At 45.0% G+C, this 16,665-nt stretch overlaps 1 protein-coding gene across 1 annotated transcript in view; it reads right to left on the bottom strand.

Annotated features, from left to right (window-relative positions):
- amph (amphiphysin) overlaps window positions 1–16,665 on the bottom strand; it is a gene marked incomplete at its 3' end in the record, with an annotated part of 130,644 nt that overhangs the window by 6,700 nt on the left and 107,279 nt on the right.

Raw genomic sequence — 16,665 nt, 5'->3', positions numbered from 1 at the left:
CACAGAGCACCGCTGCATAGTAGAGGCATTGCATTTCCATGGTCGGACCTCCAGATTGACTGGGTCGGACCACTCACTAAGACCTCTAGAGGAAATAAATATTTTCTCACGGTAACCTGCGCGTTTACCAAATGGGTAGAATGTCTACCAGCCCCTAATGACACAGCACAAACCACTGCTATGTTATTAATGAATCATGTATTCTCAAGGTTTGGACTTCCCCCTCAGGGTGAACTCGGACCAAGGTACACACTTCACAGGTGAAGTAATGAAGGACCTGTGGAAGACGCTAGGTGTCAAAGCCAACTTCCATATTGGCTACCACCCACAGGCTTCAGGCCAGGTTGAGAGAGCAAACAGGACTGTGGTGAGTATTCTGAAAAAATACGTAGCCGCAAACCACAAGGACTGGGACGTGAAACTCCCTCTGGTCCTCATGGCCATAAGGGCCACTCCACACACGTCGACTGGCATCTCTCCTTTCGAGATGATGACGGGTCGACAAATGACTCTCCCTCTACACCTGTTGTACCAACCAGGCGATGCTGCCATGGCAACAGCCTACACTACACAACAATACATGAAAGACTTGGAAAAACACCTTAAAAACACTTTTGCTTTCGCACAGAAAAACCTGGAAAAATCAGCTGACGGAGGCAAAGCGTACTACGACCAAAAGGCCTCTCACGAGGAACTCCAAGTGGGAGACAGGGTCTGGTACTACACGTTTGCCCCCACAACTGGGAGAAGAGAGTCCGGGACCGGAACTCTCGCCCGTAAACTGATGCCCAGATGGACTGGACCCCATCTGATAACCGACAAACTGTCTCCAGTTGTCTATCAGATAAAAATCAGTAAAGGCCAAAAAGAGCCAACTGTTAAATGGGTACATCGTAACCAGGTTAAACCACACAAGGCGTGCAATAACTCCTCAGGAGACAAAGATCTCACAAAATCTGACCTCGTGGGAATAAGGGTCATCCAAGCAGAAGATAACTAATGGATAATAAACTTAACCATAGTTTAAACTTGCGGGTCCTACCCCCGACAATTAAGAAGCTAAGACCTATCTCTTTGTGTTTCCATAGGACAATGATGGTACCTCTCCTGGTAATCTTCACCCTCTTGGGTGCCACCCAAGAAGGGCAAGCCGAGATCGTAACCCTTGGGCCCACCTCAGGCATCGCTCTGCGGGACCAGCCGGGACTGCTCATCACAGATTGCCGCCTATACACTCGAAAGGTCTTTGTCCGCTTCGACCCCCAAACCGTGATCCAACAACACATTAACATTAAAAATGAGTGGTTAAACAAACCATGGTACACAGTATCCCTAGAGGGTGCTAAAGCAGAGATCCAACACGTCCTGAAGCAACTACATAAGTTCACCTACACCAACAAGAGTTGGGTGGAACACATAGAAGGCAAAAGCGCGACATCGGCGGGCTTTTACTCGCTGCTTCCTCACTCGGATCGCTGTTTAGCCTGGGTTTGTCCGCATACAACACTGTCAGTATAACGTCCCTAAAACAACACGTGTATGAAGTAGAGAGCGAGGTCCCAAAGATCCGAGCGCAAATGGACCTTCAACTAACACAATTGACACAGGTGACTAAAACCGTAAAGGATACTGTTCTAGTGCTGAATACTCACACCCAAGAAATCAAAGCCCTCGTACATGCGGTAAATGAGTTAGCCCTTAAGGTTGAAGTGGATTACGCTGTCGCACACCTAATGGATAGGATTTTTGCTGACATGCTTAGAGATATCAGTTCGTCGGTAGATACACTAGCCACCGGTAGGATCCCACCGTATCTAGTCTCTCTACAGATGGTGAACGACATCCTCAGCTGCGCTACGCGCGAAAGAGTCACGCAAATACAGGCTCACCTGGCTTACACTCTCGGTAGCGCAATCCCAATCTACGTCAATCACAAAACGTTTGAAATGGCGTTCATTATCAACCTACCGATAATTCCCTCAAATGGCATATACAGACTCAGGGACGTTGTTAATGTTGGCAATTGGCACGGTGAAAACCATGTTCAAATTGACACACCAAGGATGGTTGCGTACCACGACGATAACCCCTCAGTTTATCTAGCTCCAAACCTTCAGATGTGTGTACTCACTCGGGAGATACATTATCTGTGCGCGAGTAAGCCGTTTGTGTGGAATCAAACCACGGGCTTATGCGGGTTGACACCTATTCCGAAAAATTCTAAGTGCTCAACGACCGTAACGCCTCGACACCTGGCTAAAGCTGCAAAAGCAGAAATAATTGGCTCACGTTGGCTAGTGAACGCTCCTCAAAGAAAGGCGATCATAGCCTACGATCAACCTGGAGCAAATAGACCTTTGACGTTACCGGACAAAACAATGTGGATCAGTGTTCCCCAGGGAACAACCATACACATTGATGATTTGACGCTCTATCACCTCGATCCGGAACAATGGGACGCGACTCTGGATGACTCAGAGTACCTGGTGAACATGTCTATAGACATAGATCCAGAAACTCTGGGAAGGATCCGTTTTGAAGGCACCCAAGTCGTCGACGTGGAACCAATAAACCGAGTTCTCAAGTCCCTCAGGTCCACAATTAAGAACCCGATCCAACCAATTACCTATGCGTGGTCAAGCGCGGACACGTTAATCATAGCCCTGCTCATGACGATAACCCTCGTATTGTGTGGGATACTCGCATCCCTGTTCCGGGGCCACACGTCACTCCGAGTCGACCTGAATCGCCATGCAGCGCACCTCGATATGATTATGTCTCGCGTATGCGGGTTTGCAAAGAAGCCACTCACACGGGACAGCGTGACTGAATCTGACAACCAGGGTGAGGTGAAGCAGTGAAACGATGTTTTTAGTTGCTTAGTCACTACTCTTGTCGGTGTTGAAACGTTGTTGAATTGGTTTTGGTTGTTTCTGAGGTAAGAATGAATCTTGTGTGTAAGTCAAGTTAGAGACTAACCTTTAACCATGCCAACATGCAGTTCATTCGCTAAATTGCAATCTTTGCGGAGTCAATGTATATTATTGCTACCTTAAGTACCATAATCTACATTGATCTCACAACGCTTAAGCCGAACCTACTCGAACAATTCTATTCGGGGGGATAGCTAATTCTTTTTGATGAGTCTCGCCATAGACTTCCAAAACAGTTATGGGGAAACCAAACACCCAATCTCAAGTCGTTCGTCTAAAAGACAACAGACAATTGAACCAAACTATATTTTACCATGTAAAGCTAACTTAAACCAAGTTAGAAATGGAAAAATAGTTTGGGCCCCTTTTCTATAGGAATAAACCCCTGTAGTTACCCTTTTTCAGCATGTTCCACCCCTTAACTGGTAGTTGTAGCTGTTCCCAACCATAATAGCTTACACACCAGGTGCATATAGGTTAAGGCCTTATGTAAAATCCCCTTCTTAAGCCCACCTTAAACCACATAATTGCATGTCACATTTGAACCAGAACGGCACAGACTGGAAATCCACCCAGCGACGACCTTCGCTGGAGGAGACCTGCAATCCTGACGTTGGTCTCCAATCTTCATCCAGTGGCTGCATCTTCGGTTCAATCCAAGGGAACCCCTAAGTATGCTGATCAATCAACACTTCCAATCGTTGTGGATTTACCGTTGGGGATTATATGACTTTTCCAATGGATTACAGACTCTGTTTCCAAGGGGTTAAAGCATTGCTACAATGGAATTACCGACGACGTTATGGAATTATAATCAACACAGTGGAATTACCAAGAACATTGTGGAATTACCTTTGACTTTGTTTTCCTTGCTGGATTACTTTTGACTTTTGTTTTCCTTGCTGGATTACTTTTGACTTTTGTTTTCCTTGCTGGATTACTTTTGACTTCTGTCTTCCTTGCTGGATTACATCAAGCTCAAAGACATTTGAAGGCGTAAGTTCATGTTTGGAATTCATCCCCATGGACAGGCGATGATTTCCAAAGGGGGGACTGTAGTGAACTTGACCTGATGTCAAAACTAAGCTTAAGGTCAAAACCCTTGACCTTAAGAACCTTGTGGGACAGAAACTGTCATTTCATTGATTTGAATCCAGAAATACAGGTTCACCCATCTTGAGACTTTCTTTCTTGAAAATCAAGTGAAAGAACACTCTCTTTTTTATTATCATTACTATTTTACAAATGTTGATAACCAAAGTGTTTTAGTTCAAACCATTTTAGATGTTGCAGTGAACTAATCAATTTTATTAACTGTAAAACAGTAACAATGATTTTTTAGTTGCTTATGCAAAGTAGAATTCATGTTAAGGCCTGTTACAGAGTAATTATGCATTTTCTGATTTCTGTCTTTGAATGAGCAAGTGTGCGTTTTCCAAGGTCAGGAGTCGAAGCAGACATGTGTTGGAACAACTGTCTTGTTTTACCTCCTCTCAGACGTCAACAGAGAAGTTGGCACCTGTTTCTCCAAACTCGCCAAAACAAAACTCTCTCTGTCTCTGAGAACAGTTTTAATCTGTTCCATAACAATTCTTGCTGTTTTCTGACTTCTGGTAACCTCTTACGTCACAAACCACACCCCTGTCTGGTTGATATTGACCAATCAGGAACTCTCAAATATACCGGAAATAGAGCCCTTTAAATGCCGGTACTTCCTAGTTCTCTCAGTTCTGAGATGTTCGCAGTTCTGTGAAGTCGTTGTTCTGTGAGTTGCCGTTGGAGTCGGCTGGAGAGTTTGCAGCTCCAGTCGTTTGGGAGAACAGAAGTCCAGCCATGATAAGGCTCTTCCGAGTTTGGATTATAACATCTTCCACCTCTGAGTGGAACTTCTGAAGGACTCCACTCATGTGAAGTCCACTTGCTGAGGTGAGCTTGTGTCGGACGGAATCTCGTCACTACTTCGGACGAGTCACAGCCATCCTATGGAGACGCTGGACAGGTAGCGTTAACTGGAACTCCGTATCTGCTGATTCATCTTCAGAGAGGTAATGAGTCAAGTTTACTACCGAGCATACCGAGGAAAAGCTGGGTTCGAATGGAGAGTGTCGGTTCTGGTCAACACTCCCCCTCACACACCATCTTTTACTCCCTTTAAACTTCATTTTCCATCTTTAAATTCTTCTATCAAGTAGAAATCCTTCCAGATAATTTAGAAATGTCTGTGTAAAGTGCTCATCCACCGCCGTGTGGATAATTGATCATAATTGTACAGCCCGCTGATTAATTATGTTGTTATTCTCATATTTTGCCAAATTAATGTAAATGTTTGATGTTAAACTTTGATTCTGTAAATAAATGGCCACATTCATTTTGATGGGTCAAAGATAAATAACGTCTCACGTTACATTTCATTAAATTCAATGCACGTTTATATTCAGTCCAGAAAAATGAAGAATCCGTTTTAATTGATGAATATATCTCAGCATCTGTTCGTCTACAAGTGCAATAAAAATTGTGGATGCAGCCCCATCCTATCCCATCAGCCGCCGTGCCGCGGACCAGTGACATCACACTCTAAAGCTCTATAGATGCAATTTCCTGCATTCTGGCGTATTTTAACGGGTTGTTTAACATCTAGTTTTACCTACATACATAAACACTTGATTCAATAACTAGTTTAGCGTTAATGGCACAAGGAGAAGTAGCCTGACCAACAGCTCTCCTTGTGTGAATAGAGCTTGCTCCGCTTCTCGCACACATTAGGATGTGTGAGACTATTATTAGGACTATGACTAGGGTCATAGTCTAAGAAACACAGTGTAGCCTAAGTAAACTTTTAGGGGGGAAAAAAATCACTAGCCAATATGAAACAACAATAATAATAATCACTCCTTCTTATCAATGGCCTAGCATAAAGCAATATGATCATCCATCATGTTTATTAGTAGCTTAAAATACCTAATAAAAATTCCAGTATTGGGCTAGGTCTACTGTAACCTTACCCAGTTGTAGGGTCAAGAGACAAACATGTAGCATTCACACAGTATGAACAACATTCAGCAATTGTTTCTATAAGAACATTATCAAATATTTTACGTGAACGGTAAGATCGCTCTGTCCACGAGGAAATGTAACCCAAGGTGAGCTAATCTTGGACAAACAAACAAACAACATGGTTGAAATGGTAAAGGTAGAGAAGCTCAGGCGTTACCTGAAGCATTTAGTGAGGCATTTATTTCTTATCAACCAGCATTAAAGCAAAGAAGACGGGCAAAATAAAATCAAAGCTAATAACAACTTAAAATAGTTACTGCAGTGGATATTTTCATGCTGCAGAGCCACACAGGGCAAGAACTCTCAGTGAAATTTAATATGTAAGAGTGTAAATTTTACAATACACAATGTATTAAACTTCTTATTCTTCTTTCAGCTTTTCCCTCTTCAGGGGTCTCCACAGCGAGTCATCCTCCTCCATCTCACTCTGTCCTCACTCCAACTACCTCCATGTCCTCTCTAACTGCATCCATATATCTCCTCTTTGCCTTTTCCCTGGCAGCTGCATTTCTAACATCCTTCTAGCAATATACCCACTGTCCCTCCTCTGGACATGTCCAAACTATCTCAGTCTGGCCTCTCTAACTTCATCTCCCAGTTGTTCAACCTGTGCTGTACCTCTGATGATCTTGTTCCTAATCTTCTCCATCCTTGTCACTCCTAATGAGAACCTCAACCTCTTCATTTCTGCCACTTCCAGTTCTTTCTCCTGTCTTTTTGTCAATGCCACTGTCTCCAGACTATACAATATAGCTGGTCTCACCACTGTCTTGTAAACTTTTTTTGACCATCCAGATATACACCGAGCATTACCGTTTGCTCACTTAGCATGATAAAAATGGCTACAAGTCGTGGGATTACTTTACTTACCGCCTTTGTTTGATGTCGTACGACCGTAAACTTCTGTGATAAATCCACAACGCCAAATATTATTCCTCGGTATGCGATGAAATATGCAGTAACAAAGCTTGGAAAAGTGCTAGAAGCCAAGGAGGTTGCTTGTAGCTACTTAGCTTCTTTGCACGTCAGCGCCAAAATTCCAAAAGATGCTGATTGGCCAAAATGAAAGTTCGCTTGTGATTTCATTGGTTGAATTTTTTACCTCTTCGTAAACTTCCGTTGTCGCTACACAAATCATATGACAGGTCTGTTTTGACCGAGAAGGGGCGTTTCCTTCCCCCCAGACTGCACGCATTTCTGCACTGCATACAGACAGATTGTAGAGACCGCTGCGCTCAGGCTGACCGTTTATTATAAAGCAGGAGATAACTAGATATTTTGCTTGGGCATTTGTGCAGTTGCACTAACTATGCAGCATTTGAAAAGAAATCGTCCATCGTTAAACAGGGGTGGAGGCCTACGTGTTCAATTGTCCCCCTCTTACAATGCTGTGATTGCTAGTATCACTCAGCCCTCTGTGAGTAGTAAACAGCCATCAGGTGCTAATGATCCATTGTTAGGCTGATGGTCCTTCTTGAGCATGTGATCAGCTGGTTCTGGTTGTCAGCAGCAAATCTGGTTGATCCACTCTGAGAAGGTGCTATTTAAGAGACTGAGCTGAATACAGCTCCTCAGACTGAGGAAGTCTCTTGGATAAGAGACGAAACGTTTCTACATTTTTTTGTTGTTTTGCTTTGTTTTGTTTTTTTGAATGTCCAGAGGACCAGATTGAACTTTTTTGAATTTTTCCACCTGGATTATTGAGCATGCATCAGGATATGCAGCATAGATTTTCTTGTGTGCAGAGAATGTGCAGAGAATGTGCGAGCAGTGCGTGATTGTGCAGGCGTGCAGCTTAGAGGGAACATTGCTCCTGACCGATCTACATCCTGGATGAATGGATGAATGAATGTACAGATGGATGAATGGACAGCTGGGTGGATGATGGATGTATGTATGAATGTACAGATGGATGGACAGTGATTTAATGGACAGATTGATGGATGGATGGATAGAATGGATGAATGGGTTAACGGACAGAAGGATGAACAGACAGATGAATGGATAGATGGTTTGATTGATGGATGAATGAATGAATGAATGAATGGACAGATGGATGGATGGCTGGATGGATGGTTTAACAGACAGATGGATAGATGGTTGGATGGATGGTTAAATGGACAGATGGATAGTTTAACAAATAGATAGATGGATGGTTTAATGAACAGATGGATGGACGGACAGATGGATGGATTAGGAGTCATACGTTCCACATCAGAACTTTAAAGGATTCTCTGAAGAAAGCCAAAATTTGACAGTTAAAGTGATTTATTCAGTTTCTAATGTTCTACATGATGGAACTGTGATCCAGAAACGGGATTGCATATGAGATTAAGAAGTTCTGGGAAACATGGATCTGTTTGGATGAGGTGTTTTCATTGAAAGAACTTGTGTTTAAAGCGGGTTAATGAGCACAGACCTTCACATCACTGACATCTGTATGTTTTACATGAAAACAGAGAATTCACCACGTATGAACAAAACATTCCTAACACAGAAATGCTCTAATAGTGACCAAAAACATTTTACACACCAAAATACTTCTTCTATTGGACTTTAGAGGACATTAGAAGAATAACACACATTGCGCAAGATAAATAGGACTTTTTTTCTTTTCGGTTTTATACACTTGTTTGTTTAAGAAATAATTTAGACATTATTAGTCTGGTAATATTCAGAGATTTCAACATTAACATTTTCAGAGAGGGTCAAACACACCATCAAGCTTCTAAATGACCAGCTGGTCTGGAAACAAACAGACTTTCTATTTGTTTACCACAAACATTAGGGTTTTTTTTTCCTAAAGCTACATGCTGACAATACAATCCTCAGACTTTTGTTATTTTCACTCCAAACGCTGGGTAAAGTTTTCAGGGAAGAGTCCTCTTTGTGCTCCAACTCCAAGAGTCAACCAATCAGATTCCTTTATGCCTGTGAGCCAGCCTGCATCCTGCAACAAGAAGTTCATCTTCAGTGTCATCAGAAATGTTTCTCTCCAACGTGAAGCTTTAAATGATCATGTAAGACAGAACCGCTCACCTGATCTTCAGCTGATGTCGTAGGCACAACCAAAACCACATCACCTCTCTTCAGGTCCAGCTCATCTGAGTTTGCTGCCTCAAAGTCATGCATTGTCTCCACCTGCAGACAAAAAAGGTTTTCTTGTCAGAGTAAGAGAGGTTATTTACCAAATTAGGAGGCTTTTATCCTCAGGGTAAGCTAGTTTTAATCTAAAGGTAGCAGGAGTTTACATTAAGGTTAAAAGTTTTATCCTCAGGGTAAAATGAGATTATTTTCAGAGTAAAAGGAGTTTTTTTTTTTTTTTTTTGGGGGGGGGGGGGGGGTTATCTTTGGGGTAAGAGGATTTTATTCAAAGGGTGAGAGTTTTTTTTTTTTCAGCACAAGAGGTGTTTATCATCAGGATAAGAGTGAAGAGGTCTTTGTTAAAGAGGACCACCTTGTAGAGGAAGTCATCGGGACGTCCAGATGTTGCGACTGATGGACTCATGTTTTTGATGCTTTCGATGCTTTCGGTTGTCATGCCGTTATCACTGATGTTTGTAGGAGAAATTATGTCAGCGTCGCGATCATCATCACCTTCATTACTTGAAGCAGGTTCGATCACAACGGAGGGGATCGGCATCTTCTCCTGCAAACAGCGGCCACATTTACAGATTAAACCAATAAATTATTATTTTTTTATTCATGTCATTTCAAACTGTTAACATTTCAACAAAACAAAAGTAAATAAATAAAACCATAAATATACCAAAATTCTGTAATTCAATATTCTGTAAACAAGGAGGGAAGAATGGAGCGTGAGATTGACAGACAGACTGGTGCAGCATCTACAGTATTGTGGACTCTGTGCTGGTCCATTATGGTGAAGAGGGAGGGAGCTGAGCTGTAAGGCAAAGCTCTGTTTACCGGTCGGTCTATGTTCCTACCCTCACCTACCATACCAATTTATTTATAGAGCACTTAAAACAGCAACAAGGCCAACCAAAGTGCTGTACATTAGAAACAAACAAGAACAGCAAACAGGAAAACATAAAATAAAAATATAGATACAAATAGCAGTGTTTAATAACTAAATGGCCAACACTCAGTGGCGGCTCCTTATATGGGCGACATGGGCGGCTGCCCAGTGCGGCCTCCAGCAGAGGGCGGCATAACACGGCATATGACTGTTTGATGATAACACAGTTGATGGTGTATGTTTTTATGTTTGGTATTCAGAATACCAAACATAAAAAATATATAATATATAATTTTATATATCTGATGCAAATTCAGGGGCACTTCTGAAATATTTTGGAGCACCCACTGCCACAGGCCAGGATGAAGAGCCGTCCACTTCTTCAACTGAACAGCTATCTTCAGCAATGGACTTGGAGCCTCAGGAACAGGAACCATCGTCCTCCTCACCCACTAATGTGTCTCCACATACGTTGTTGGATCCTGAGGACAAAGATCCATTTGCATCAACATCCTCCCAGAAGTCTTCAGGTTGGTGTTTGTGTGTGAGTGGGGAGGGGGAGGAGGGCCATTTTGACAAGTTCTTTTAAATTCCATTTTATTTTCCACCACTATTAATTCTAAACAATGTGTGTATACTGACACAAATGTTTTGCCATTATAGAAATGTCTGGAGCTGAACTCCCACCAAGTCCTCCTGCTGAGGATGAGCACCTGTCTGCTGATCCTGCTGGCTGGCCTTCAGTTCTGACTGACAACATTCGCACACTGTTAGTTTGCAGAGGACCAAGTCAAGTAAGAGCTGACTTTGTTGTTCCAAAGAACGAGGATGATGGTAGAAGTTGCCACCACCAGTTTTTTTTTTTTTTGTATTTTTCAATTTTCTTATGAATCTTTTGATGAGCCTTTTACTGATCCTCTAAAGAAGCTGCAGGTGATGTTTGTTAATGTTGTTCTTGACGCTGCACCGTCTGCGATTCAGGAAAAATTTGCCACATTGGAAAAAGTGGGAGATTATTTTGGGGTGCTCACAAACTTTACAAATCTTTCAGACAAAGACCTCACAGAACAAAACAATGCCCTCAGTACAACGCTGCACTTGAAGGGGAACTCAGACTTGGATGGCAGAGAGCTTGTAAGGAGCTCAGGAACTTGCCTGATTTGCCATCAACGTCTATGACGGCTCTTGAGCTGCTAAACTTTGTCCATGAAAGTGACCTCTCAGAAATCTATCCAAATTTGTGGACTGCTCTTAGAATTGCAGTTACCATTGCTGTCACAGTGGCTGGAGCAGAAAGAAGCTTTTCAAAGTTGAAAATGATAAAAACATATCTGAGGTCAGCTGTGTCTCAGGAACGCCTCAGTGGTCTGACAGTCATAAGTATCAACCATGTAGTTGCTGATCAGATTTCAAATGATGAGATTATTGATGACTTTGCATCAAGGAAGGCAAGAAGGATCAATATTTAGGTGACAGCATTTCTAATTATGTTTTTTTTTTTTTTGCTTTTAGTCCATATGCTGTAATTATATCTTGTTACTTTATACTTTACGTTGTGTTCTTGTTAAGCACTTTGGTAACAGCTTCTGTTTTAAATGTGCTATACAAATAAACTTGAGTTGACTTGAAAGGTGATGTGCATGTTAAACTCTTGTTGTTCAAAGTACATACAAATAGTACAAATAGGTTTGGTACAAGGTTCATTTGTACAGTTTAATCTGTATTTCTTGTTTGAAAAATAAACTAAAAGAAGTGTTCTTGTGATGGTGGAGTGACCTGATACAAACTGCCTGTCATGCACCACACATCAGGCAGGGGGCACAATTTAGCAGCAACCCGACGGCCTGCGTGCAACCTAGCGGGGGGTGGGGGTGGGGGTGGGGGGTGCTGTTGAGGTTGCTTGCCCGGGGCGCCAAATAGGCTAGGACCGCCACTGCCAACACTGTAGACTGCAGACAGGAGCAAAACAAATCACACTGTGTCAAAGGCAAGGGAATAAAAGTGGGTTTTCAGGCAAGACTTAAAGACTGTGAGTGTGGGAGCCTGCCTGACACACAGTGGCAACTCATTCCACAGTCTTGGATCTGCAACAGAGAAAGCCCTGTCACCTCTGAGCTCCCCTATGGTCATGAACTCTGGGTAGTGACCGACAGAATGAGATTGTAGATGCAGGTGGCTGAAATGAGTTTCCTCTGCAGGGTAGCTGGACTCTCTCTTAGAGATTGGGTGAGAAATTAAATTATCCTGGAGAGACTTGGAGAACCGCTGCTCCTCCACATCGAGAGGTGCCAGTTGAGGTGGTTCGGGCATGTGGTAAGGATGCTCCCTGGGTGCCTCCCTAGGGAGGTGCTTCGGGCATGTCTGACAGAGAGGAGACACCAGGGAAGACCCAGGACACGCTAGAGAGATTATGGCTCTATTTACAGGGACATGGTGGGGGAAACATAGGTGTTTTTCATATGTTAATTAGAGGAAATGATCCATGTTGACACAGACAGATTTTGTGTTTACATGCATCTGCAGGAATCCCCCCCGCCCCCCTGAATCTGCTGTAGTTGCCATGCCGGGTCATTAGTTGGTGCTGTAAATTTTGTACATTCACCTAATGCACATGCATGCTGCCTTGGACTGTTCCCTGTGAGGACTTTCCTCTGAGCTAAAAGCCCAGCTAACAACCTAACAAGTTAAAACTGGATTTTGGATGAGTCGACAAATTTGACGCCAAGTGGACCGCTTCGTCTAACAGCTCCACACTGGTTGATGAGTGGACCAGAACCAAGTCGATGACCAAGATGTCAGACTTTCTACTTTGTGATAATCAGTAGCTGATTTACAGCAGGTAAATCAATGCCCTTAAAAATGTTTGCTTGTGTTTACTTTGTGAGGGACCAGACAAAGTGCAGCCCAAACACCCCTATGATGAGAAAAATAAATGGACTTGATGTTCCCTCGCCCGGACATGGGTCACTGGGGCCCCACTCTGGAGCCAAGCCTGGAGGTGGGGCACGCTGGCGAGCGCCTGGTGGCCGGGCACAGCCCGAAGAGGAGACGTGGGTCCCCCTTCCCATGGGCTCATCACCTGTGGGAGGGGCCAAAGGGGTCGGGTGCAATGTGAGATGGGTGGTGGCCGAGGGCGAGGACATTGGCAATCTGATCCTCAGCTACAGAAGCTGGCTATTGGAACGTGGAATGTCACCTCTCTGGTGGGGAAGGAGCCTGAGCTGGTGTGTGAGGTTGAGAGGTTCCGGATAGAAATAGTCTGATTCACCTCGACGCATGACTCTGGCTATAGAACCAGTTTCCTTGAGAGGGGCTGGACACTCTTCCACTCTGGAGTTGCCCCTGGTGAAAGGCGCAGAGCAGGAGCAGGAGTGTACATAATTGTTGCTCGCCCCCCGCCGCCCCCCCATCTTGGTGCCTGTGTGTTACGGTTCACGCCGGTGAATGAGAGGGTAGCCTCCGTCCATCTACGTGTGGGGGGACAGGTTCCGACTGTCGTTTGTGCTTATGCACCAAACGGCAGTTCAGATTACCCACCCTTTTTGGAGTCCTTGGAGGGGGTACTGGAGAGTGCACATCCTGGGGACTCCCTTGTTCTGCTGGGGAATTTCAATGCTCATGTGACCAATGACATCGAGACCTGGAGGGGTGTGGTTGGGAGGAACGGCCCCCCTGATCTGAACCCGAGTGTTGTTTTGTTGTTGGACTTCTGTGCTTGTCATGGATTATCCATAACAAACACCATGTTCAAGCATAAGGTGTCCGTATGTGCTCTTGGCACCAGGACACCCTAAGCTGCAGTTCGATGATCAACTTTGTTGTCGTCTCATCTGATCTGCGGCTGCATGTCTTGGATACTCGGGTGAAGAGCAGAGCGGAGCTGTCCACTGATCACTACCTGGTGGTGAGTTGGCTCCGATTGGTGGGGGAGGATGCCGGTCAGACCTGGCAGACCCAAACGTGTTGTGAGGGTTTGCTGGAAACATCTGGCAGAGTCTCCTGTGAGACTGAGTTTTAACTCCCACCTCCAGGAGAACTTTGAACATGTTCATGGGGAGGTAGGGGACATCGAGTCCGAGTGGGTCATGTTCCGTGCCTCTATTGTCGAGGCGGCTTACCAGAGCTGCGGCCGCAAAGTTGCCCGTGCCTGTCGTGGCGGCACCCCTCAAACCCGGTGGTGGACACAGTCGGTGAGGGATGCTGTCAGGCTGAAGAAGGAATCCTATTGGGTCTTTTTGGCCTGTGGGACTCCGAAAGCAGCTGACGGGTACCGGCAGTCCAAGCGACATGCAACTCGGGTGGTCGCTGAGGCGAAAACTCGGGCATGGGAGGAATTTGGACAGGCCATGGAGAATGACTTCCGTACAGATTTGAGGCAATTCTGGTCCACCATCCGGCGGCTGGGGGGGGGGGGGGGGGGAGCGGTACACCACCAACACTGTTTATAGTGGGAGTGGTGCGCTGCTGACCTCAACTCGGGATGTCGTGGGTCGGTGGGTAGAATACTTTGAAGACCTCCCCAATCCCACAGGCATGTCTTCCACTGAGGAAGCGGAGCCTGGGGACTCTGTATCGGGCCCTCCAATCTCTGGTGCTGAGGTCACCGAGGTGGTTAAAAAGCTCCTAGGTGGCAGGGCCCCAGGGGTGGATGAGAATCACCCGGAGTTCCTTAGGGCTCTGGATGTTGTAGGGTTGTGTTGGCTTACGCGACTCTGCAATATTGCGTGGACATCGGGGGACGTTTCCCTGGATTGGCAGACTGGGGTGGTGGTCCCCCTATTCAAAAAGGGAGACCGTAGAGTGTGTTCCAACTACAGGGGGATCATGCTCTTAACCCTCCCTGGTAAGGTCTATTCAGGGGTTCTGAAGAGGAGGGTCCGTCGGATAGTCGAACCTCGAATTCAGGAGGAGCAGTGCGGTTTTCGTCCTGTTCATGAAACACTGGACCAGCTCTACACTCTCAGCAAAGACTCTCAGGGTCTTGGAGGGTGCGTGGGAGTTTGCCCAACCGGTATACATGTGCTTGGGGTACTTGGAGAAGGTGTTCGACCGCGTCCCTCGGGGAACCCTGTGGGGGGTACTCTGGGAGTATGGGGTACCAGGCCCTTTGATACAGGCTGTCCGGTCCCTGTATGACCGGTGTCATAGCCTGGTCCGCATTGCCGGCAGTAAGTCGGGCTTGTTCCCAGTGAGAGTGGGACTCTGCCAAGGTTGCCCTTTGTCACCGATTCTGTTCATAACTTTTATGGACAGAATTTCTAGGCACAGCCAAGGTGTTGAGGGGAGCCTTAGGATCGTGTCTCTGCTTTTTACAGATGATGTGGTCCTATTGGCTTCATCAGATCGTGATCTACAGCTTTCGCTGGAGTGGTTCGCAGCCGAATGCGATGCGGCCGGGATGAAGATCAGTTCCTCCAAATCCAAGGCCATAGTCTTGAGCCGGAAAAGGCCCTCTCCGGGTCAGGGAGGAGGTCTTGGCCCAGGTGGAGGAGTTCAAGTATCTTGGGGTCTTGTTCACGAATGAGAGAAAAATGGAGCGAGATCGATTGGCGGATAGGTGCAGCGTCTGCAGTGAAGCGGGTGTTGTGCAGGTCTGTCTTGGTGAAGAGAGAGCTGAGCCAAAAGGCGAAGCTCTCAATTTACTGATTGATCTACGTTCCCACCCTCATCTATGGTCATGAGCTTTGGGTTGTGACCAAAAGAATGAGATCTTGGATACAAGCGGCCGAAATACGTTTTCTCCGCAGGGTGTCTGGGCTCTCCCTTAGAGATAGGGTGAGAAGCTCGACCATCCGGGAGAGACTCAGAGTAGAGCCGCTGCTTCTCCACGTCCAGAGGAGCCAGTTGAGGTGGCTCGGGCATCTGTTTAGGATGCATCCTGGATGCCTCCCTGGTGAGGTGTTCCGGACACGTCCCACCGGGAGGAGGCCCAGAGGAAGACCCAGGACACGCTGGAAGGACTATGTTTCTCGGCTGGCCTGGGAACACCTCGGGATTCCCGCGGAGGAGCTGGACCAAGTGGCTGGGGAGAGGGAAGTCTGGGCCTCCCTACTTAGGCTGCTACCCCGGCAACCCGACCCCGGATAAGCGGAAAAAAATGGATGGATGGATGGATAGATAGTGATAAATGAAGGTTCAACAAAAATGTTCTTTTTAATAGCCATCTTTAGTTAGTGCTTTCTCTCAAGGCTGTTTATCACCTGCTGTACAAGGTGGGCTTGTTAGTAAATGTCTCATGAACCTGTGAATGGCTTCATGCTACTTTTTGAAAATTGATTATTTTCTAATAATCAAATGTTCATATTATTATCTTATCATCTCAAATCAATTAAAATGGCCTCCACTGCTAATAAAAATGTCTGTAACAGTAAGTGTTACTTATTTTCTGAGGGTTCCCAACTCAAACTTTGAGCTCTAACAAGTCACAAGAGATCTTTGTTTAAATATTTGGCACAAAGGTGATAATGGTGTTAATGCTTATCAAGCATTGGCTCATTTCTGCTTCTTTCAGCCTAATTGGGCAAACGTGTTGTTTCTGCTTTCTTCTGCTAATTTATACTCCTTTTCAGCTACGATTTAGCGTAATTTTTTATTATTATTTTTTAGCTAATTTCAGTTGTTTTCCAATAAATTCAAGATTTTCATGGTAATATCTGCTACTTTCAGCCTAATTAACTTCTTTATGCTAATTTCAACTTG

Source organism: Nematolebias whitei, chromosome 9 (assembly GCF_014905685.2).
Source record: "Nematolebias whitei isolate Nwh7 chromosome 9, NemWhi1, whole genome shotgun sequence".
Lineage (NCBI taxonomy): Eukaryota > Metazoa > Chordata > Actinopteri > Cyprinodontiformes > Rivulidae > Nematolebias > Nematolebias whitei.
Note: the sequence above shows the minus strand (reverse complement) of the source record. Positions and strands in the feature narration are given on the sequence as shown.